Genomic DNA, 24166 nt, shown 5'->3' with positions numbered 1-24166 from the left:
TTATTTGTCTTTTCTGCTATGTTGACATTTGCACTAATGGTACAAAACAATGGTGGGTAAAAATGCTGGTCCTGAGTACAAATTAAGTCAATAGCACTAAGCTATACTAATAGCTATTTTGTTCTTCAATGAGTAAGGGAGAAAAATCTCTTCCTCTAACTCATCTTAGGCTCTCTGGCTGGGGCTTTGTAAGTTGGACTGACAAAAGAGATTAACAGGAGAAAAGCATACAAATTTATTAATTCTATGTGACATAGGAGTCTTTGTAAAGAAATAAAGACCTGAAGAAGTAGCTAAGCCTGAGCATTTTTATAATAGATTTGATGAAGAGTGGAAAGTTGTAGAAAAATGTGACAGGACAAAAGGGTAGCTAAGGATAGTAAAGTCTTAGCAAGGTCTATTTGTTTGGATTCCTTTGGATATCCTTCCATCTCTGGAGATAAGGATGCTCCTTTCTTCCAGGTATAGAGAGGGCACCTCTCACTTGAGTGTTTACGACCTACTTTAGGGGAGAAGGGGGATGAAAGAGAGTCCTTCTTGTATTTGTTGTTTCTCAAATCCCTTCAGTTAAATTTTTTTTATGTTTATTTATTTTTGAGAGAGAGGGAGACACAGAGCATGAGCAGGGGAGGGGCAGAGAGAGAAGGAGACACAGAATCTGAAGTAGGCTCCAGGCTCTGAGCTGTCAACACAGAGCCCGACGTGGGACTGGAACTCACGAACCATGAGATCATGACCTGAGCCAAAGTCGGACACTCAGCCAACTGAGGCACCCAGGTACCTCTCAAATCCCTTCAGTTTGAAATATTCAATATGCCAAAGTGCTACATTTTGGGAGCAGCATGTTCTAAACCCTGTCAATTATCAAATGAATTTCACTTAAGGTTGTCTTTGATAAAGAAGAACAAATTATTAATTTGACTAAATATCAACTTTTGAGTATACATCATTTTAATATTCTATATGACAAAGTAGGAAGTGTTCATGGAGCCCTTCTTGGCAATATGATGGTTGTCTTGAGAGAAAGCCCTTGTGTGATCATTTGATTTGTGAGTTGAACTAACTGCTTTTTCAATGAACATTTTTATTTGAAAAAATGGCTGACAAACTATGGTTATTCAGATTTGGTTATTTGGTGGATATTTTCTCAAAAAAATGAACAAAGTGAGCCTGTTGCTTCAAGAAACACAACTGATACTATTTGTTGCCAATGATAAAATTTGAGCTTTAAAACTTTATAGAGTTTGGAAATTCATAGGTGGTACTGTGAGCTTGATAGTTTCCTAATGTTTAAATATTTTTTTCTAATCATATCGATGGTAATATTAACAAAAGTGTGCCAGAATCAGGATCCATATCCAGCCATCTTAGCTCCAGTGTCTGTGCTGTTAAAGTTTACTATTCTTCCTTCCCATACTTTTCTATAAAACAAATGAAATCCAAACCTTTTAACACACTGACCAGGTGGCATTTGTCCATCCACTGGAATGACTGAGCAACAGGTATGAGAATGAAGGTGGGGAGATATCCAGAGATACAGACAGATGATTTTTGTGAGAGATTTAGAAATAGGGGCCATCCTGGTTGGTGGCCTATGCAAACAGGACAGACTGGGCTGACTTTCCTTGTGTAGTTGTTCCAGAAACAAGAACCAGATTCGATTATTTAAACTGAACTGGCAATCTTAAGGCTTACTAGCTGGCTGACATGCTACGTTGGAGGCACTATCAACCTGGGTTCCTAGCCTGATGTAAGCTCCTCTTGGGGATCCCCGAAATGTAAACAATACTTCTTTTTTTCCAGGGGCACCGTATACACACCTGGAAATGTACTTCTTGTGTTGAAACCAGGCATTAATTTGCTTCTGTCCCACAAATACAGTGATTTGCATCTTAGAGATGGTCATAAGACACTTTCAAGGATTTAAGGAAAAATTTGAGTTAATTATGTTCCCCTCAGCTGCCTATAGCAATCCTACCAAACTGAAGTTACCCTTGGTTACTTTGAGGAACTTCCCAGAGGGGTAACTGACTGGTTATTTATGTTTATTTTGTAGATAGCTATCCCTACAATGATAGAGTCATTCAACTAGAAAAAGTGGTATGAAATTTGTCTTTGACTTTCACCAAATTGATCAATGGTACCACTCAGGGCTAAAAGGTATTCAGATTAGTTTCACCTCACTGGAAAGCATTGTTATGGATAAAAGAACTGTGTAACACTCCTGTTTTGGGGGGCTGGTGTGGAGAATGTTTACAGTCTTGCAAACTAGAGAAAGTGTACACCTGTGGAGCAAAGGGCAGGCATCTTACTGGCCATTATAAGACATGTGTGTTCCCTAAGCTCTAAATTCATCTCCTGTAATACAACCCACTGAGTGTGCAGGTGTCACCTGGACCTTTTGGGTCATGTTTTTGGAGTTGGAGCACAGGGAACAGCATAGGAAAATGCTGAAACTCTGGCTATTAGCATTTCTGTGAAGAGCAAAATGCTCTATTTCTGGAGTCTGTGTCTTCTGGAAGCATCCTTAAAACTGTGGCCAACAAACTAGCTTGTTAGCTTGCAGGTAGGGTAAAATGTTAGACCCTTTGAAGTTCTTGACATGCTGGTGTAGTATTTCTCCTGGATTTTTTTTCTCTCCAAACCCCAAGAGACCAAATATACTACCAAACAGGCTCCCCAAGATTCACTGGTGGGTAGCAAATAAAGAGCTAGGCCTCTGGGATGACAGAGGGACAGTTTTATTTGGGGTACACAGGTATTCTCCTTCCCTTGCTAATTACACTCAGTAGATTGATCTACCACAACTTACATAAGCAATCAGCCATTGATGCATTTTTAGTTTTTTTCAAGTTCTTTCCTAGTAATAATGTTGCTATAGTGAATGTTGTTTTGAATTTGTATTTTGGAATATGTTTATATTCATAGGGGAAACTTTTAGCTAGGGAGTTCCTGGGTCACAGTATATGCTGATTAAAATGAATGAACAAATATACAATGAAAAATCTGTGTCCCACCCCTAGCTATCCATTTCTTCTCCCAGGTATCCAGTGTTACCCTTTCAGAGATATTTTATGTAAAAACAATCAAAATACATTCACAGTCTTTCCTCTAAGTTAAAAAATTTTTTTCTAAAGGAAATGATTACATACTTTAACACAGTTTTATATCCTATTTCTTTCTCTTAATATTATAATTTTGACATCTGTCTGAAACAGTCATAAAGAGCTCCTTCATTAGCCTTTTATGACTGCATAGTTTTATGTTGTATGGACTTTCCTTCCCAGTGCCCTATTGATTCTATACATTTTTAAAAGCCTAACTGTCTATTATAGCTAGCACCATGGACAAGACAGATAATTTGGCTTTCCTACTGCTGTTAACTCAGTTTCAAATAAGGCTTCTTGTTAGGATAACATAGTATTTGTCTCCCTTAATTTTTCAGTGATTGCACTTTACCTAACAGGGCCTCCATCAATGGTTGGAGCACATAATTCTGTAAGTATCTAAACTATTCATAATCACCCTGCTAATTATGTGGTTTATATTGCTCATAAAGCAATTTTTTAGCCTTTTTTTTTTAATGTCAGGTCCAGAATATGTCCTCCAAGGGTTTTAAGGTTATAGTAGTTATAACCTGAAATAGGGCAAGGAGCCCTAAGTCTTACCAGAGAAAACTCAAGATGCTTCTACATGAAGAAAACACTTCCAGACAGTTGACTTCATTATTTTCTGTTTCCTCTTCATTATGGTTGTTAAGAAAGACCTGGAGTGGTTGTTACCACTGTTTGTGAACTGATGCTGGCTCAGTTTGGAAACGCTATTTGATGTATGTATTCAAAATTGGAAACAAAGGTATTTAAAAGAATGGTAAGATTGAGAGGAGGATAATAAGAATTTACAGAGCTTACTTTCATACTTCTATATTTTCTGCTAAAATAGTTGCTTGTTGTGAGGTTGACTTGTGCTTGCTATGTTTATTTCTATACCTCCTTTGGTTTAAAAGTTTATTCTAATTAAAACCCTAATTATTAATATTTATATTTACCAGGAATGGTGTTTGGCTTTGCAGTCTGAATGTAATCTCATTTTGTTTGTTAATTGGTTTGCACTATTAGCTCATTTTAGAATGCTAAGAAAAACTCCAGAGACAAATGAACATAATTATATCAGAGCACTGGTCATTTCTTAATGCATCTTTTCCAATAGGCAGAGAATTTCTATAGATAGCAATAAAGTCTACTTAAAAGCAAAGTAATTAAGGTTCCAATTTACACTTTTTTTAGAGAAAACTCCTTTTTTTTAAATCTTTATTTATTTTTGAGAGAGAGAGAGACAGAGTGCAAGTGGAGAAGGAACAGAGAGAGAGGGAGACACAGAATCCGAAGCAGGCTCCAGGCTCTGAGCCATCAGCACAGAGCCCGATGCCGGGCTTGAACCCACGAACCATGAGATCATGACCTGAGCCAAAGTCAGACACCCAACCAACTGAGCCACCCAGGCGCCCCCCCCCCATTTACATTTTAAATAAGAATGAATCTCATTATATTTAAAATTAGCATTGTGAAATTTGATAATGAAATATGGAATGGGAAAAGCAACACTTACTTGAAGACCCACGTGATAATGTTCTGATTGAGAACGACATTTAAGAATTTGTGGGTGTGGCTTTTGGTACAGAAGCACAAACTCTGGAGTTGGATAGACCTGATTTGGGTCCCAGATTTAACATTTCCAACTGTGAAATCTTGTTCAAGTTATTAACCTAGGTTTGTTTCTTTACCTTTAAAATGGATATAAAAATAGCTGTTTTTTTAATGTTTATTTTTGAGAGAGAGAGAGAGAGGGCATGTGCACGAGCAAGAGAGAGGCAGAGAGGGGGACAGAGGTTCTCACGACTGTGAGATTATGACCTGAGCTGACATCAAGAGTTGGATGCTCAACAGAGTGAGCCACCCAGGCGCCTGCATAAACAGTCTTGACTGGAGACTCATCCTAAACCAAACAGATAAATTTGGACTTGAGAATCAGGGACTTTAGGTAGAACAAAGAATATTTTTATTATCACTGTAGAAATCTGAGTTGATCCAACACATTTTGTTTTTATTATGGGAATATATTTCTTTATTTTCACAATTAAATTAATCCTTTCCCCTCCTCTTAATTGGGAAATTATTTTTTTTTTCTAGAATAATAAAACATGATTGAGCCCAGTAATTTATTCTTCAACTGGAAGAAATAATTCTTCAAATAGTTTCACATAATTATTTTTTAATTAAAAAAGTATCTATTTCTTATATGACGTCTAATTCAATGATTAAAAATGAGAACATGGACAGAATATGTCAACAAGTGCATGCTTTCCACTCTGAGAGTTGAAGAAGGAGAGGTGGCAAGTATAAGAGACATGAGGAACGAGAGGCAGCTAAAGCTGTAAGAAAATGAAAGTTATGTTAAAAAATAGTACTGAAAAATTTGATGAATAATTAGTGCTAAATCAGCTCAACAGAAATCAAAACTAGCTATTCTATTTACGAAGGAAAAAGGGTACCCATAGGCAGATAAAGTGTAGCGAATGTCTGGCTATTAATTCATTTGTTCAGCAAATATTTATTGAGTGACTGATGTGACAAATAGAGCTGAAAACCAAAGAATATGTGGGAGAATTGAATAAAATCACATTTGTTATAAAAAGAGGTAGAGTTAGAGATAATTTAAAGTCAAATACTTTACATTCAGTTTACAAATAAAAGTCACATAGATGTACCTGAAATTACCATTTTAACTTTTCTAAAAATTACTTCTTTAAAAATTTTTCCATTCTGATACCCTATGTCTTTTGGTTGGCGCATTTAATCCATTTACATTCAGTGTTATTATAGAAAGATACAGGTTTAGAGTCATTGTGATGTCTGTATGTTTTATGCTTGTAGTGATGTCTCTGGTACTTTGTCTCACAGGATCCCCCTTAGGATCTCTTGTAGGGCTGGTTTAGTGGTGACAAATTCCTTCAGTTTTTGTTTGTTTGGGAAGACCTTTATCTCTCCTTCTATTCTAAATGACAGACTTGCTGGATAAAGGATTCTCGGCTGCATATTTTTTCTGTTTAGCACACTGAAGATATCGTGCCAATCCTTTCTGGCCTGCCAAGTTTCAAAAGAGAGATCAGTCACGAGTCTTATAGGTCTCCCTTTATATGTGAGGGCACGTTTATCCCTTGCTGCTTTCAGAATTTTCTCTTTATCCTTGTATTTTGCCAGTTTCACTATGATATGTCGTGCAGAAGATCGATTCAAGTTACGTCTGAAGGGAGTTCTCTGTGCCTCTTGGATTTCAATGCCTTTTTCCTTCCCCAGTTCAGGGAAGTTCTCAGCTATAATTTCTTCAAGTACCCCTTCAGCACTTTTCCCTCTCTTTTCCTCCTCTGGGATACCAATTATGCGTATATTATTTCTTTTTAGTGTATCACTTAGTTCTCTAATTTTCCCCTCATACTCCTGGATTTTTTTATCTCTCTTTCTCTCAGGTTCCTCTTTTTCCATAACTTTATCTTCTAGTTCACCTATTCTCTCCTCTGCCTCTTCAATCCGAGCTGTCGTCGTTTCCATTTTGTTTTGCATTTCGTTTAAAGCGCTTTTCAGCTCCTCGTGACTGTTCCTTAGTCCCTTGATCTCTGTGGCAAGAGATTCTCTGCTGTCCTCTATACTGTTTTCAAGCCCAGCGATTAATTTTATGACTATTATTCTAAATTCACTTTCTGTTATATTATTTAAATCCTTTTTGATCAGTTCATTAGCTGTTGTTATTTCCTGGAGATTCTTCTGAGGGGAATTCTTCCGTTTGGTCATTTTGGAGAGTCCCTGGAGTGGTGAGGACCTGCAGGGCACTTCCTCTGTGCTGTGGTGTATAACTGGAGTTGGTGGGCGGGGCCGCAGTCTGACCTGATGTCTGCCCCCAGCCCACCGCTGGGGCCACAGTCAGACTGGTGTGTGCCTTCTCTTCCCCTCTCCTAGGGGCAGGATTCACTGTGGGGTGGCGTGGCCCATCTGGGCTACCTGCACACTGCCAGGCTTGTGTTGCTGGGGATCTGGCGTATTAGCTGGGGTGGGTAGGCAAGGTGCACGGGGGCGGGAGGGGCAGGCTTAGCTCACTTCTCCTTAGGTGATCCACTTCAGGAGGGGCCCTGTGGCAGCGGGAGGGAGTCAGATCCGCTGCCGGAGGTTTGGCTCCGCAGAAGCACAGAGTTGGGTGTTTGCGCGGAGCGAGCAAGTTCCCTGGCAGGAACTGGTTCCCTTTGGGATTTTGGCTGGGGGATGGGCGAGCGAGATGGCGCTGGTGAGCGCCTTTGTTCCCCACCAAACTGAGCTCTGTTGTCTGGGGGCTCAACAACTCTCCCTCCCTTTGTCCTCCAGCCTTCCCGCTTTCTGAGCAGAGCTGTTAACTTATGACCTCCCAGACGCTAAGTCGCGCTTGCTGTCGGAACACAGTCCGTCCGGCCCCTCCGCTTTTGCCAGCCAGACTCAGGGGCTCTGCTTGGCCGGCGAGCTGCCCCTCCGCCCCGGCTCCCTCCCGCCAGTCCGTGGAGCGCGCACCGCCTCGCCGCCCTTCCTACCCTCTTCCGTGGGCCTCTCGTCTGCGCTTGGCTCCAGAGACTCCGTTCTGCTAATCCTCTGGCGGTTTTCTGGGTTATTTAGGCAGGTGTAGGTGGAATCTAAGTGATCAGCAGGACGCGCGGTGAGCCCAGCGTCCTCCTACGCCGCCATCTTCCCCTCTCTCCCCTTCTTTAAAAATTTTTAAATTTATTTTTGACAAATAAAAATTGTATACATTTAAGGTATATAGGGGCGCCTGGGTGGCTCAGTCGGTTGAGCGGCTGACTTCGGCTCAGGTCATGATCTCACGGTCAGGGAGTTCAAGCCCCGCGTCAGGCTCTGTGCTGACAGCTCGGAGCCTGGAGCCCGTTTCGGATTCTGTGTCTCCCTCTCTCTGACCCTCCCCCATTCATGCTCTGTCTCTCTCTGTCTCAAAAATAAATAAACGTTAAAAAAAAAATTAAAAAAAAAAAGGTATACAATGTGATGTTTTGTTGTATGTATACATGGTAAAATGATTAGCATAATTAAATTAATTAACATATCCATCATCTCCCATAGTTGCCATTTGTGTGTGTGTGCGTGCGTGCGCGCGCGCGTGTGGTAAGACCGTTTGATAGCTGCTGTTTTAGCAAATTTTAAGAATACATTATTATTAACTATAGTCTCCATGCTATACATTAGGTCTCTAGAATTTATTCATTTTATACCTGAAAATTTGTTCCCTTTGAGCAGTATTTCCCCTTTTTACCCCACCTCCAGCCCCTCATAACCACCAGTCTATTACTGAGAATTTGACATTATTTTAGTTTCTATATGTAAAAGTGAGATCATGTGGTATTCGTCTTCCTGTGTCTGGCTTATTTTACTTAGCATAATGCCCTCTAGTTTCATTCATGTTGTCACAAGTGACAAGATTTCCTTCTTTTTTTTTTTTTAAGGCTGAATAATATTCCACTGTGTATATATGTCACATTTTCTCTATCCATTCACCTGTTTAAGACACTACTTTTATTTTATGTTTTTAATGTTTATTTATTTTTGAGAGAGAGAGAGAGAGAGAGAGAGACAGAGCGCAAGCAGGGGAGGGGCAGAGAGAGAGGGACACACAGAATCCAAAGCAGGCTCCAGGCTCTGAGTGGTCAGCACAGAGCCTGCTGTGGGGTTCGAACCCACAAACCGTGAGATGATGACCTAAGCTGAAGTCTGGCGCTTAACCAACTGAGCCACCCAGGCGCCCCAAGGCACTACTTTAAAATTAAAATATATAAAGAAATGAAAATCTTCTTTCTCTCCCATTCAGTTCTATTTGCCAAAATACTCATTTGTGCCTATCCATTCCAACCTTGTGCTAATTTTTTACGGAACCCAGCTATAGATACATAATGCAAAGACACAGACACACACAGACACACACACAGACACACAGACACACACACACACATATACCTTAACAAAAATGGAATCATGCTACGATAATTGCTTTGTGATTCATGTTATATATGTGGGCTAGAGTCCTAGGAAAGAAATGCTGAGTTAAGGGAAATACACACTTTATAATTTCATGGACAAATTACTTTCCCATAAATTATATTAATTTATATTGTAAGAGTTCCCATTGCCCAATGCTTCTGCTAACATTGGATGCTATCCTTTTAAGTCTTCAAAGGCAAAATTTATTTTCTTATTTTTATGTCAATTGCAACCATGGCTTATGTTTATAAGCCATTTATACTTTTCTTCAGTGAATTGCCTGCTAGTATTTTTTGCCCATTTTTCCATTGGCTTGTCTTTTTCTTATTAACTTATTGCCATTATTTACACATTAGGGATATTAGTCTTTTGTCTGTTATGTGTTATAATTTTTTTCCTTGCCTGACACTAGGTGACTTCCTTTTTTTTTTTTTTAGATGACTTTCTTAATGAAGTCTTTCATGATGCAAAAGTTTTCACTGTTTATGTAGTCAAATATGTCAGATTTTTCCTTATTAATTCCAATTTTAGAAATTCTCCCCAAATCATCAAAAGATTGTAGACTATTATATCATGTATATGTATTAATCTTTTAAGAGATAAATTGCTTACATTAGCGTTTTAATATTTAACATTTTGATATATGTTGAGAAGTTATGAATTCACTTAAAATTCTTCCAAATCATAATTAGTTGTCCTGATACAATTCATTACATGGCTCATCTTTTCCCAAATTAATTGTAATGTCAGCTTCATCATATATTGCATTTCCATGTATACCTAGCTTTATCTATTTCTATACCAGTACCACAGTGTTTTGATTAATAGTAACTTTTATTTTTTCCATATTTCGTGGGACATGTATCTATTTGTGATTTTTTTAATCAAAAATTTCTCAGTAATTTGTTCATATTTTGTCACTTGACATTTGAACTTTTTTTAGTTTCAAAATCCTGTTTTGATACTCTAATTTGGATTTCACTATGCTTATGGATCTGTTCAGGTGGGATTAGCATTTTAAGACTCTCTGTTTTCTCACTGTGAATAGTGGCTGTTCTTTTCACTCATTTAGGTCTTCCATTATGTCCTGTTAGAATTTTTTTCACAGAGTTCTTATGCCTTTCTTACTAAATTTATTTCTAGATATTTAGTAGTTTTCCCCACAGTTGTAAATAAAGTATTTGGCCTATTTTGATGGTTATTTTACTTTATTAAAAAATTTTTTGTTTATTCATTTTTGAGAGACAGAAAGAGCGTGAGTGGGGGAGGGGCAGAAAGAGAGGGAGACAGAATCTAAGCAGGTTCCAGGCTCTGAGCTGTCAGCACAGAGCCCAGCACAGAGCCCAGTGTGGAGCTTGAACTCATGAACTGTGAGATTGTGACCTGAACTGAAGTCAGATACTTAACTGACTGAGCCACCCAGGCGTCCTGTCTAACTGGTTATTTTCATATATAGAAGATATTGATTTTGAAATATTTCTTGTCTCCAGGAATCTAAGTCTGAATATATATTTTATTTGGATATTTTATATTTTGAGGCTATTAAATCGGATTACATGGAATAATGATAATTTTGTCTCTCCTTTTCCAATACTTGTGCAGCTTATTTCATTTTCTTGTCTTGCTAAATGAGCTTGAACCTCAAAACAACATTGAACAATATGCTGACAGTAGACAACCCTAATTCCTGATAATGAAACTGTCTTTGATAGTTCACCAACTAATTTTTGAAAAAATACTCTTCATTAAAAGATTTTCTTTTAATTTGAAGGAAATAGTAAAGTGCAAGAAAAAATAAGTTAATGAATGTGTACAAAATCAGCAATAATACTTTAGAGGACAATGGCCTAAATAACTGGAACCAGGAGACATGTTAGAATTTCAACTGTACCTATTTGATTCAACACCAAAATTACTGCAACAAAGCAGGTGCTCACATTATCTACCTAGTAGCAATATGGGATGAAGGATGCACAGATTACACATTTGAAAACATCAAAAAATATTTTCTCTCAACATCTCTTAAATTTGCATGTCACCAATTTAATTCCAGACAAAAGCTAGTTTCATAATCAGAATGTATGTTTATGTGATGCTCTTCAATTAGCAACAAAACAAAAACAGTGAAATAACCCAGAAACAAAACAAATTAAGAACAGATGCAGAATCCCTGAAATTTCTTCCTGTGCTATAATGATTCTCTGCATAGCTTCAGCATTATAAAGACTTTCCCCGATCTTTATATTTTGTCTTCTTTTAAAAAATTTTTAAAAAGTATTTATTTATTTTTGAGATAGAGCACAAGCAGGGTGGGGCAGGGGCAGAGAGAGAGGGAGACACAGAATCCGAATTAGAATCTGAGCTGTCAGCACAGAGCCTGACGCAGAGCTCGAACCCACAAACTGTGAGATCATGACCTGAGCTGAAGTCAGATACTTAACTGACTAAGCCACCCAGGTGCCCCTATATTTGTCTTCTTGATTTTACTTCTGTTCTCTCATTTTGCTTTTGTGCACTCCTTTCTCCGTCTCTTCTTTCATCTGTCCTGCTCCTTTATTGTAGGGGTGTGTGTGTGTGTACCTATATACACATGTGGACACTTGTATCCTGGTGCAGGAGGTGCAACTGTCTGCCTTTGTCTCTCCATATCTCTCTGGGTCTTTTTGTCTCCTTATGGCTCTTTTTCTGTTACTGTCTTTTGGTCATTTTCTCTGTTTTTTCTCCCTCTTCTATCTCTTCCCCAGTCGATGCTACCTGCCACTTGTTGGTATCTGTCACAGGAACACCCAAAAGACAAACCAAATAATAGATTCAGTAAGTATTCCACAATACACTCAGGAGCTGGAACATAAACTGAACCAAAGTATCATTGTAGTTATAACTCCTCAGGCAGCCCTCCTCTTGAACACATGGATCCTTAATGCTCTTTTCATTATACCTGCAGAAAACAACTCTATCTGCTGCTTTGAAAAAGTATTAATGTATTGATAACTTACTAACAGAGATTCAGGGCAAAAAACACTTCTTTCTCATCTCTGCCTCCTTCTCACAGTAAATAGAATTAGGATCAGCACTTAACAATGGGTAAAACCAATGAATGGTCCTGAGTCAGGCTGACCAGAGTTCATTCAGGCAATCTTGAGGGGACTTGGAAATCTTAATATTTCACATTTTAGAGCTCTGACATGACAGAGACTTATTTTTCAGTCTGATATCATGGCCAAATAGCCTGGTATGATAGATTATGGTAAGATGCTTATATTGGTTCTCTGAGCCTTCATTTTATCTTCCTCCTTTGTCGACAAATTAGAAATCTATCAAGGACATTTCCAGACTCAGTTACAGCTAGGGGGTCCAGATACAAATCAGGTATTGCTGATTAGAGGTACTCAGACACAGTGGATAGGCAGAAAAGAAGACTGTTTTCCTGACAAGCACACTTTGGATAATATTTGGTGGGGACTCACCTCAGACTTTCCCCTTGTCTCTAGCTTTGTGGGCGTGAGCCTTTTAGGGTTGAGACAACAACAGTAGGGGTAGAAGCTTCAAAACTCTGAATAGCAGCTAACTGTTGTGACTTTGACATGTTAGTGGCCACTTGATCATATATCTGTATGATCAATAGGTTGATCATACATACGTATGTCTAGAACAGTCCTGATTTATACTCATAATACTAGTGTAATTATCAGTAGAGCCCCCCTCATTGTAAAAATTTCTCCTATTTAGGAGTTAGTAACCCTACCTCCAATTCTCCAATTCTTCCAATAATATTTTGTATATACCTAACTACCTATATTTAAATTTCTTTTTTAAAAGTGTTTATTTATTTTGAGAGAGAGAGAGAAAGCATGAGCAGGAAAGGGCAGAGAGAGAGGGAGAGAGAATCCTAAGCAGGCTCTGTGCTATCAGCATCGAGCGCTGTGTGGGGCTTGATCCTACAAACTGGGAGATCATGACCTGAGCCAAAATCAACAGTTGGACACTCAACTGACTGAGCCACCCAGACGCCCCAACATTTCTTCTGCTTGAAATTCCTAGAATGGTTACTGTTTCCTTCATTGAATTGGGACTGATATCAAAAATAAAGCTGGACACTAGTTAATAGTGATAAAGACAAATTTTATTCAGTAATAACTATTACAGTAGGGAAGAGAACCCTGAGCTCAATTCTGCTGAAATAAAAGGAGACTTTTTAAACACCAAGGTGTGCCAAAGGAGAGGCAATGGAGAGTGTGAAGGGGGTGTTTGGTACATCCAACTAGGCCATCTAGCTAATTGGCACTCATCCAGAGGAGGAAGAAGCTTCTTGTAGATTTATGACTAGGGTGTTTATACAAGCTGGAGCAAGGTGTCCACTGAAGTTAGGCCCTTCCTCTCCCACATGGTCTGGGAGCCAGAGAGAGAGAGGTATCTCCTTCAGTGTTTTATTTCAAAGAGATGGTTCCTAGGTCCTTGAAGAGACAGTTTTGAACAGCAGAAGATTTACATGTCAAAGAAGCAGAGGAAGGATTTATAGTTGTAAGCTTTCTCAGGAGGCATTTTAAGAGGGGGTGGATGCCATCCTTGGGACGCAGCTTTATGCTGCTAGAACCCATGCTTCTAGAGAGTGGTTAAGAAGAGAGTGTTCATCACTAGTATACTTGGGGTCATGGGATTTTGGTGAAATTGCTCTGGGAATGGTATTTAATGTCTGTTAGGTCATGCTGCATGGAGGCTGACATCAGCATTTACCTTTTTTGAAAATGACTACTGGGGGGTGCCTGGGTGGCTCAGTCGGTTAAGCGTCCGAATTCAGCTCAGGTCACGATCTCGCGGTCCATGAGTTCGAGCCCCGCGTCGGGCTCTGGGCTGATGGCTCAGAGCCTGGAGCCTGCTGTGGAATCTGTGTCACCCTCTCTCTCTGCCCCTCCCCTGTTCATGCTGTCTCTCACTGTCTCAAAACTAAAAAAAAAAAAAAGAAAAAAAAAAAAAGAAAATGACTACTAGGGGATCAATGTGTCCCCATCATTAAGATAACCAGGAAACTGGAATGAAGAACATTGGGGTATATATTTATATATAAATAAATAATAAAATGTCATTTCTTTTCGTGCTGCTAGCTTGGGTTTACTTTGATATTTATTAATTCCTATCCCTCCATTCCAACCAGGCAGAGAAGAAGCAAAGGATTATATTATATTACACAACTGTGAATTATAACTTGTGAATACAATACATACCATGAGGGATCCAGTTTGTGGCTGGACCACTGAAAGGAACCTAGAGGCACTGGTATCTCAGTTACTGAGCGGCCACATATTAAGTTTCCTGGAACTCTGTCTGAGTTGGGCCTGCTGGGGATCATCTGCATTTCTCATCAAGACAGTCAATATTTGAAGATCAAGAATTTGGGGACAGAGAGGTGAAGTTTATTCCAATTCTCCAAATCATTTCTTGTCCCCACGGAGAGAAAATTTTATTTGTTCTTCAGAAAGAGGCACAAAATAAACATTTGATTATACCACTTTGCCCAACACTTGATTTATTTTACCAGTAGATCTGTTTTTAAAAATAGAAAGCAAATTATTATGCCTGAGCAACTTCAAAGCCTTCCCATCACCCCAATTCGCAAACGTGATGCTTCCATGGAGGATATCAGGGGACTGTGTGTGCGTGGGAGTGAAGAGGAGAAAAGGAGGAATATCTAGAGAATGGTGAGGAGGGGCAAGTTGCCAGAAGCTCAACAGTTTGAAATTATAGCCTGGATGAGTTACTTATTGTATTTCCTCAACTGAACTAAAGCCTGCTTGTCTTGGAAAGAGAACAAAAAAAGTCTAATACTTGAGTGAGGGAGAAAAGATCACACACATTCCAAGGTGGTTGGACTAGAATTTTACTGAAAATATTTTTAAAAACAATTTTGCACAGCCAGGCCCTTTGTAAAAACATCATTTGGAAGGAGTGGTGTGGAGAAAATAAAAAATCATAAGCATTTTGAGATTATTTTTCTCTTTACTTGGATTTCATTTTGAGGGGGGTATGGAAAGAAATAACTTCTTCTTTTTTTTTTAACGTTTATTTATTTTTGAGACAGAGAGAGACAGAGCATGAATTGGGGAGGGTCAGAGAGAGAGGGAGACACAGAATCTGAAACAAGCTCCAGGCTCTGACCAGTCAGCACACAGCCCGACGCGGGGCTCGAACTCACGGACCGCGAGATCGTGACCTGAGCCGAAGTCAGACGCCCAACTGACTGAGCCACCCAGGCGCCCCAGAAATAACTTCTTAATAATAACCTTGAATGCATAAGTTCAACATAGATAATTGATGGTGAGAACTAAATTATGCACTACTTTAGTATTTTTAAAAAACAGACTTCATTTTTTAGAGTAGTTTTATGTTCACAACAAAACTGAACGGATGGTACAGAGTACTCCCTGCCCTACACATGTGTAGGCTCTCCCATTATCAACATCTCCCACCAAAGTAGTTTATTTGTTACAATTGATAAGCTACAATGACACATTGTCACCCAAAGTCCATAGTTTATAATAGGGTTAACTCTTGGTGTACATGCTTGGACAAATGTCTAATGACATGTACCCACAATTACAGCATCATACAGGGTAGTTGCACTGCCATAAAAATCCTCTGTGTTGCACCTATTTATCTCTCCCTCACCCTGACCCCAGCCAACCACTAATCTTTTTACTGTCTCCATAGATTTGCCATTTCCAGAATGTCATATAGTTGGAATTCTAAAGCATGTAGCCTTCTCAGACTGGCTTCTTTCACTTAGTAATATGCATTTACATTTCTTTCATGTCTTTTCATGGCTTGGTAGCTCATTTCTTTTTAGCACTGAATAATATTCCACTGTCTTGAGGGACCACAGTTTACTTATCCATTCACCTACTGAAGGACATCTTGGCTGTTCCCAAGTTTTGGCAATTATGAAGAAAGCTGGTATAAACATCTGTGTGCAGGTTTTTGTGTGGACATACGTTTTCAACTCTGTTCGGTAAATACCAGGCAGTGCAATTGCTGGATTGTATGGTAAGAGTATCACTACTTTAATTTTCATAAGATTTCTCATAATTCACTTAATCTTCATGTAGATAAACTTGTGTTATGTTTTTAAGGACCCAGAAACTTCATGCACTTTGTTTTCCTTTCTGTGTGTTTGATTGCTGAATTATTTTTCTTCTATGGAATGGAGTGAAATATTCCTGAATGAAATCATTCTGCTAAGAACTTAGAATGTCTTATTTTGACTCCCTCTACTGAACTCTGCTTTGGTGTTCAGACTTTCCTTTCCTTTGAAGAATGTGTCTCAGATCTCAGTGCTTTTTCTGAGTTTCTGATATATGAAACTTATTTTCTCACTTGACAGTAAGGAGTACCTGGGCTTATTGTTAAGAATTACAGATAACCAAGTAATTCATAAATACTGTAATTTATGTATGCAGAATAAATCAAACCTGTTCTGTAGAAAGAACTGCATGGCTTAGCACCAAATACATTTTCAAATACAGTTGTATTCCCTTCCTTCCTTTGTCCCTCTCTCCCTCCTTCCTTTCCTTTGTTTCTTCCTTCTGTATTCACTCATATATTAAATTTTTTTTTTTACATTTATTTATTTTTGAGAGACAGAGAGAGACAGAGCACAAGCAGGGGAGGGGCAGAGGTAGAGGGAAACACAGAATCGGAAGCAGGCCCCAGGCTCTGAGCTGTCAGCACAGAGCCCGACGCGGGGCTTGAACCCACAAAATGTGCTATCATGACCTGAGCCGAAGTTGGACGCTTAACCGACTGAGCCACCCAGGCGCCCCTATATTCACTCATATATTTAAAAGTTACTATAAGCCAGACTGATAGTAGCTAAAGAGAATGAAAGGGAAAGCAATATGGAAATATAAATTGTAAATCTGTAAGTTTTGCCAGATAGCAAAAAGTGGAGTCCACAGATAAATCTAGTGGTTCTGAAAACCAAATATCATGAGAAAAATATGTTGGTGGAGATATAGCTCCAGAAACTAGGCTTGAAAACATCCATGCTTTGAAATTGAGAATATGCCCTGTATAAGATTTTCTTAACATAATGGCATGTCAATGAATATTATGACTAGAACACATTATCAGCTGTCAAGTAAAAGGTGACATTGCTTCCCTCTTTCCTTCTCTGCCTCCCAACTAAGCCCACTACTTGAGATTTGTTCATTACCACTGACTTCATTTAAGGGAAAATTTTGTCTTTGTTTGATCTCTCAAAAGCCATTCCTGAAAAAAGGACTTGAGTGTAGGTGGTTTATCTAAGTGGATCCCAGGATCCACAAGTGGAGTTGAGAAGGTGCAAGAAGGAAGGAAGAAAAGCCATTAGAGGGTGCACTAAATGAGGTGGGTTACCTCTGTGGGCAATGGGATTAGGTCCAGATGGGGATGCTCTCAGGAATTTAGAATTATCTCAGTGAAGGACAAGGAAAGTGGGGTTTTTATTTCCTACTTTTATTGCTGAGGGTTGTTCCTTGTGCCAAATTCCCAGCATTTGCAGAATGTCCATAAGTATGGATAAAAGAGCCTTGCTTATAGACTTGCACTATAATAGGAAGCATGTGGAAATACAAAGCATGCCCAAAACAGAATAAAATTAAGATTTTTACACGGCTATCTGTGCAAGCAAGTGGCCTGAGAAATCTCTCATAGGGTAAAGAGAACCTTCAAGTTTCTAACTGATGGCTTGTCATCAAAATTGGTCAAATTCTAATTTCTTTGAAAAGTTTGGCCAGTAATACTGTGGAACCAATTTTAGAAAAAGAATTTTAAAACTTATGGATTACTACCTATAATCTTTTTTCACTCTCTTCACTCTATCCACAGGTAGAAAATGGTAGAAATGTTTCTAAGACATAGAGCACAAATATAAGACCTGTCTCATATGCAGAAGATCAGCAATGCCTAGATCATAATAGAGCAATGAGCCTCCATAATAGTTGTATAAGGTACCTCTAACCTGCTATCTTATTCTTTGGGCTCATTTCTGGACATATATTTATATATAAGGGAATATAGGAAGAAAACATTGCTTGAACTTAGTATTTGTAAATTCAATTAGACTGAAGTTTGGGTTTAGAAGGTGTCAACTATTCTTCTGTATCTTATCTCTGGCTTATAGCAACCATGAACTAGAGTAGTGCTATTTATTTATTTATTTATTTATTTATTTATTTATTTATTTTTAAGAGAGAGAGAGAGACAGACAGACAGACAGATAGAGCGTGAATGGGGGAGGGGCAGAGAGAAAGACACACACAGAATCTGAAGCAGGCTCCAGGCTCCAAGCTGTCAGCACAGAGCCCAATGTGGGGCTTGAACTCATGAGCTGTGAGATCATGACCTGAGCCAAAGTCAGATGTTTAACCAATTGAACCACCCAGGCTCCCCTAGGGCAGTGCTTTTTAAAGTGTGGCCCCAGAACATTTCTGGTGTGTGTGTGGGGGGGTCCCCTTTCAAGAGGTAGATGAAGTCAACATTTATTTTTATAATGATACTAATTTTTTTTCCCTGTAAAAGAGTTAAAATTTTCACTGATAGTGCAGAAACAATGGTGGGGAAACCTGTAGGTGTCCCACCCAGCATGAAACAAGGCAGCATCACCAAATTGTACTAGTATTCACGATATTCCTTCAAAAAAAATTTTTTTTAAGGTTTATTCATTTTTGAGAGACAGAGCATAAGCTGGGGTGGAGCAGAGAGAGGGGGAGACACAGAATCTGAATCAGGCTCCAGATTCTTAGATGTCAGCATGGAGTCCGATGTGGGGCTTGAACTCACGAACTGTGAGATCATGACCTGAGCCGAAGTCAGACGCTTAACTGACTGAGTCACCCAGGTGCCTTGACTTTGTATTTTAAAAGCTTCTTTTTTTATGTTAAGATGTAATGGATTTATTATTTTTACTATTTGTAAATAAACTAATAAATATTTTTTTAATTTTTCAGTTTTAATTGCTAATACATTAAATAGCATACATACAACACATACGTAAAAGTTATTTGGGCAGCCTTAATAATTTTGAGTGTGATAGGATCCTGGGGAAAAAATTTGCAAACAGCTGTCCTAAGTGAACTCCTCACCTTCCACGTAATTCATCAAATCATTCTCTTAGTCAGTCAATCACTGAGCAAAGAAATAATCACTTAGGACTTACTGCCAGGCAACATTATAGGGACTGGGGATACGGCAGTAAAAAAGAGAGATACCCAGTCTTTATTCTCCTGGAGTTTATGTTCCATCGGAGTTGGACAACATGCAGGTAAATGTATGAGTGAAGCAACTTCTGACAGTGACAAGTGCCATGAAGTAAACAAAACAGAATGATGCAAGAGTGACTTGCAGGCTACTTTATCATTTGAGGAGAGACCTCAATGAGTAGATGTTGCTGGAATTGAGACTAAATGACACTAAGGAGCCCACCATGCCAAGGGAAGGCTGTTCCAGGGAAGGAAGAGAAAATGCAGACTAATGTGCAAACAAGTGGGCTGGAGCCAGGTCCAAGTGTCCTGTAGGTTAGGGGAAGGAGCTTACATTTTACACATAGAGGAATATAGCTAATTTATTTGGTTTTCCTTCAACTGGCACCCTCGCCTCCCCCAATACCTGCAGTCATGAAATTCTTTCAATCACCCAAAGGCCTCTCACTCTCCACTCTCAAAACCCACACTCAAATCATGAGCTGAAGAAAAAAGAACAAAGTGTTCCCAAGGTCGAAAAATTCCCATGCACACATGCAGAGAGTGAATTCATATAAAGGTGATTATATAAAGGGCAGCAGATTAAGAACAGGAGAGCTGGAGGAGCTGGAGAAACGATCACATGAACAAGAGGGCAAGAAATAGTTTCATGAACCCTGTGCTTTTTGGAACAAACCCCCACATATCGCTGACACACTGAGGGGACAATCCACCAACGGATCATCCTGGAAACTCATAGTTGTGGAGTTTCAGATACTTCATGCAATCGCATTGACTTAAAAGGAGAGTCTTACTCCCTGACAGCCAGGGGATAAGGCAAAACCAGTATGAAATGCCCTTTGAACCAGGACAGCAGTAGACCATATTACCCCTGTTACAAATTGAGTGTGATCGAATGCCATTGAAGAGCTCCTATGTTGACTTGATTACTAGCCTGTTTTTTTTTTAATCCTAACATTGTTCTGTTATTATAGCTAACGATGTAACTAATCTTACTTTATTTAATCAAGCATTATCTAAAAGGGTTAAACTAAACCAGAAGCAAAGTGACACAGACTCAAAATTAACTTGAACTGCTGTGGAGGAGATCAGGGTATGTGCTTCCCCAAGATATTCAACTTTAGCATAAGGATTATTTTGAGCTGAAGGCAATTGAGAATCCACAGACGCAGGAAAGGTTCTCTGCCTTCCCTTTGTCTACCTAAAAGCAGGGCATAAATCCCTCCTTTGTGAAGGTGTCCCCATCTCCTGTCATGGGAAGAGGAGAGCAACTCATCACCTAACACAGAGAGGCAGAATGAAATCTGAATAACTAAATTTTTATCTCCCGTTAATCTTCTCCATATATTTGCTAGTCACTTCCCCTAACTTATCATTCCTTGAAGCCCAATGGCCTGCCTTTTTTTTGTGTTGTTGTTGTTAAAATGGTATATAGACTCCTGAGTCTAACCAGTGTGTTGAGTTTCACTTCTTTTTTTTAAACTCCTATGCAAATAAATGTTAATAAAAATTGCATGCCTTTTCTCCTGTTAATCTGTGTTTTGTTATTATAAATTTACAGGCCCTAGTCACTAAACCTAAGAAGGTAGAGGAAAAGCGGCTTCTCCTCAACAACAGCTTTGATCTATGCTCCTCCTATATATAATATACATTATTAATATATATAATACCCCTCCTCTTTAGTTCAAATAATATTTTTAAAGGAGCATTTAGGCAGGAGGAGAAGAAGGTAGTGGAATAGAAGGCCCCTAGGCTTGTTACATACCATGAATACAACTAGATAACTATCAAACCACCCATAATACCTGAGAAATTGACCTAAGACTGGCAGAACAAACTCCACAATTAAAGGTAGAAAAGAAAGAAAGTTCCAGTGCACTTCCATTGAAGAAAGTAAGAGGTGTGGAGACACAGCTTGGGAAAGAAATGAATTGTAGCTGCTATAGTGGGGAGAAAGTTGCACTTGCAGAGAAGGGTGAGAGACAGATTAACATACAGGGGAGTGCCCAGGGAAGATGAATCCCAACAGCAACTGGCTTAGAAAGTGAGGGGGGGTGGTCCAAATTTTGTGAGTTCTTGCAAAGAGTGGGACTTAAAGCCTGGAGTTAAAAAATTTTTTTTTCATTATTTTTGAGAAGGAGATTGAAAGCACCTGAGCGGGGAAGGGGCAAAGAGGGAGTGGGTGATAGAGGATCCAAAGTGGGCTCTGTGCTGACAGCAGAGAGCCCGATGTGGAGCTCTAACTCATGAACCATAAGATCATGACCTGGGCCAAAGCTGGATGTTTAACTGACTGAGCCACCCAGGTGCCCTGAGCCTGTAGTTTTAAAGGTCAGTGTGCCTGACTCTGGGAAAGCTCAGAGGACATTGGGGTTGCTCTTGGTGAGAAGACAGTAAAGAACCCATGGACACACAGCATGGTAACAGCAATCTGAAGTGCACCTGGAGCACACAGTAGGGAGCTTAGTTGCTCATCTTGGAGCATGTCACAGAGAGGAAGCCTTCACAGAGAGATCCCTCTGGGAACAAAGGCATTGGCAGGTGACATTTCCCTCCCCTGCCCCTCAGCATTAGCACAGGGCCACTTGTGGGAACCAGTGGAATGTCCACACTCACTACCTAACTGGCTTACGCTAAGCCTTGCCCCCCCCCCCCCCACCCCGCATCTCTAGAAGAACTGCCCTCCCCTGTCATGCTTGCCTCAGTCCCAGTGTGGGGACTCCCCTCCAGAAGACCAGCCCAAACCCCTATCAACATTCTGTCTCTCCCTTCCTGGGAGTTTTGCAAGGCTCCCATTCCAGGCAGTGACAGGTCTCATTTCACCAGAGTACATCTAGTTAAAACACACTGCTTTCAGGCCAGGGACCAAACACTGCCTGTATCAGGCAATGAGGGCCTCTGCAGATGATTGGCCTGAAGGATAAAGCACAGAACAACAGAGCACATGCAGCACACATTGGGGATACTTCTGAAAGTGTCAAGCCCTGCAAGAGGGGACATTACACTGCAAAAAAAAAAAAAAAAAAAAAAAGAATTATGCAAAATGAGAATATACTTAGGGAACTCAGTGACTCTACTGAATGTAGTAACATTCATACCAGGGGAGTTCCAGAAGAAGAGAGAGAAAAGGGGGCAGAAAATTTATTTGAGGAAATAATAGCTGAAAACTTCCCTAATCTGGGGGGGAAAGAAACAGATATCCAGACCCAGGAGGCATAGAGATCCCCAAATAAAATCAACAGCAGCAGATTCACACCAAGACATATTGTAGTTAAAATGGCAAAATATAGTGATAAAGAAACAAATATTAAAATCAGTATTAAAAAAAAGAAGATAGTTACATACAAAAGAAACAGCATAAGGGTATCAGTAGATATTTCAGCAGAAACTTTCCAAGCCAGAAAGGAGTGGCATGATATATTCAAAGTGCTGAATGGGAAAAACCTGCAGCCAAGATTACCAAATCCAGGAGGGTTATCATTCAGAATAGAAGGAGAAATAAACAGTTACCCAAACAAGCAAAAACTAAAGGAATTCATGACCACTAAACCAGTCTTGTAAGAAATATTTTTTTTTAATTTTTTTTTAACATTTATTTATTTTTGAGACAGAGAGAGACAGAGCATGAACGGGGGAGGGGCAGAGAGAGAGAGGGAGACACAGAATTGGAAGCAGGCTCCAGGCTCTGGGCCATCAGCCCAGAGCCTGACGTGGGGCTCGAACTCACGGACCGCAAGATCGTGACCTGAGCTGAAGTCGGACGCTCAACCGACTGAGCCACCCAGGCGCCCCTTGTAAGAAATATTTTTAAAAATTTTTAAAATCTTTATTAATTTTGAGAGAGAGAGAGAGACAGAATGTGAGCAGCAGAGGAGTAGAGAGAGAGGGAGACACAGAATCCAAAGCAGGCTCCAGGCCCTGAGCTGTCAGCACAGAGCCCGATGTGGGACTTGAAGTCACAAACCGTGAGATCATGACCTGAGCTGAAGTTGGACGCTCAACCAACTGAGCCACCCAGGCACCCCCAGTCTTGTAAGAAATATTAAAGGGGACTCTTTGAGTGGAAATGAAAGGCCAAAAGTGACATTATGAAGGTAGGAAACATAAAAGCAGTAAAAATGAATATTTCTATAAAAAAATCAGTCAAAGCTCACAAAAAGAAGGAGGCAAGATATGATGCCATATACCTAAAACGTGGGAAGGAGAGAACCTAAATGACAATCAACTTAATATAGACTGCTATATGCAAAAGATGTTATATATAAACCTAATGGAAACCACAAATAAAAAACCACTAATCAATAGACAAAAGAATAAGGAGAAAAAAATCCAAACATACCACTAAAGAAAACCAAAAACCATGAAAAAGAAGACAAGAAAGAATCAGAGAAAAATCTTCAGAAACAATCACAAAACAATAAAACAAAAGAGTGAAGGAAAAGAGAGAGAGAGAGAGAGAGAGAGAGAGAGAGACTAACCAAGAAACAGACTCTTAATTGTAGAGAACAAAGTGATAGTTACCAGAGGGGAGGTGGGTAGGAACATGGGTGAAGTAGGTGATGGGGTTTAAGGAGTGAACTTGGTGTGATGAGCACCAGGTGATTAAAATTAAAAAATAATTTTTTTAAGAATGGGGGTATTGCTCACATCATAATTGATTACATAATTATAATCAGCATTTTCTGAGGGTGGAAGGAGGCAGAGGGACTAAGAATTTAAGTAATTCCAGAAAAATATCTACTGGTTATAAAACAGAAATCTTCCAGAAGCCGTATTTTAGTAGTTTCTATCCAAGCCACAAGACAACATATCTAACACTTGGTAAAGAGAATAAATTTTAAAGAGCTCAGTTCTTGTCTCTAAAATTTA

The sequence above is a fragment of the Panthera pardus genome, unplaced genomic scaffold (assembly GCF_024362965.1).
Source record: "Panthera pardus isolate Hobbes unplaced genomic scaffold, ASM2436296v1 HiC_scaffold_6, whole genome shotgun sequence".
In the NCBI taxonomy this organism is placed as follows: Eukaryota; Metazoa; Chordata; class Mammalia; order Carnivora; family Felidae; genus Panthera; species Panthera pardus.
Note: the sequence above shows the minus strand (reverse complement) of the source record.